At 42.5% G+C, this 1376-nt stretch overlaps 1 protein-coding gene across 1 annotated transcript in view; it reads left to right on the top strand.

Annotated features, from left to right (window-relative positions):
* Gabpb2 (GA binding protein transcription factor subunit beta 2) overlaps window positions 1-1376 on the top strand; it is a 39380-nt gene that overhangs the window by 7091 nt on the left and 30913 nt on the right. The gene's annotated exons all lie outside the window — the stretch shown is intronic.

Below are 1376 nucleotides of genomic sequence, written 5' to 3'. Positions count from 1 at the left end.
AAGTGAGTTCCAGGATAGCCAAAGCTACACAGAGAAACCCTGTCTCGAACAAAAAAACAACCAAAAACAAAAACAAAAACAAAATAATAGAGTCTCATGCCACACAAACACATAACAGATATAGTGGCCTAGACCTTTTCTGTTACATAGAGCAGGCTTATGCAGGTGCTCAGTGTTACTGATGGTAGGGATTGCAGCTCCTGTGTGTCCCTTCATAAAAGGGACATTTATGAGCTGAGGAGAAGCTCCAAGGAAAATGCTTGCAAACAAACCTGAAGATGAGAGTTCAATTCCTGGAACCCACATGGTGGAAGGAGAGAACTGACTTCCAGCAAGCTGTGATCTGCACCTGTGTGCTCACACACAGACACACACACACACACAGAATAAGTAAATGTAAAAAGATGAAATATTCCTGAAAAAGGAAACATAGCAATAACTCCACAAAAGGATTATTTGCTTATTTATTTTATGGGTGCAGTTTCAAGACAGGGACTTTCTGTGTAGCATTGGCCATCCACTACCAGCCTGGCATCCACTCATAGAGATCCACCTGCCTCAGCCTCCTGGGCTGGGATTAAAGACAAATGCCACTATCACCTATCCAGAATGATTTTATGTACGTTATTTAGAGGCATTTTCATCAACATAAAGGATTTTTGTTTTGTTTTGTTTTTCGAGACAGGGTTTCTTTGTGTAGCTCTGGCTGTTCTGGAACTCACTCTGTAGGTCAGGCTGGCCTCAAACTCAGAAATCCGCCTGCCTCCACCTCCTGAGAGCTGGGATTAAAGGCATGCGCCACCACGCTCGGCTTTGTTTGTCTTTCTTTTGAGACAGGGTTTCTCTATGAAGCCCTGACTGTCCTGGAACTCACTTTGTAGGCTAGGCTGGCCTCAAACTCAGAAATCTGCCTGCCTCAGCCTCCCAAGTGCTGGGATTAAAGGCAAGTGCCACCACCAGCTGCTAATACAAAGGACTTTTATGGGGCTAAGGATGCAGCTCTGTTGGCTAGAGTGCTGGCACAAAGCTGTGTGTGGACTTAGTCCTCAGTACCACATAAATTGACCGTGGTGATACACAACTATAAACTCAGCATTTGGGAGCTAGAGGTAGGGGAATCAGGAAGTCAAGGTCTTCCATAGGACAGACAGATTTAGCAACATGTGGAGAGCAATGATGATCCGCAGCACAACAGCCATCAAAATCCAAATTTTAAAAAATTAAGAAAAGAATAAGATTTAATTTATCTTTGGGGGACTTGAATTGTACTCCCATTCCCCCTTTTTGTTTAATTAAAGCATGTATATATTTTTTAAGATTTATTTATTTATATGTAAGTAAGTACACTGTAGTTGTCTTCAGACACTCCAGAAGAG

Source organism: Mus pahari, chromosome 4 (genome assembly GCF_900095145.1).
Source record: "Mus pahari chromosome 4, PAHARI_EIJ_v1.1, whole genome shotgun sequence".
NCBI classification, from domain to species: Eukaryota; Metazoa; Chordata; class Mammalia; order Rodentia; family Muridae; genus Mus; species Mus pahari.
The sequence above is the reverse complement of the archived record's forward strand: the minus strand, read 5'-3'. Positions and strand labels throughout refer to the sequence as shown.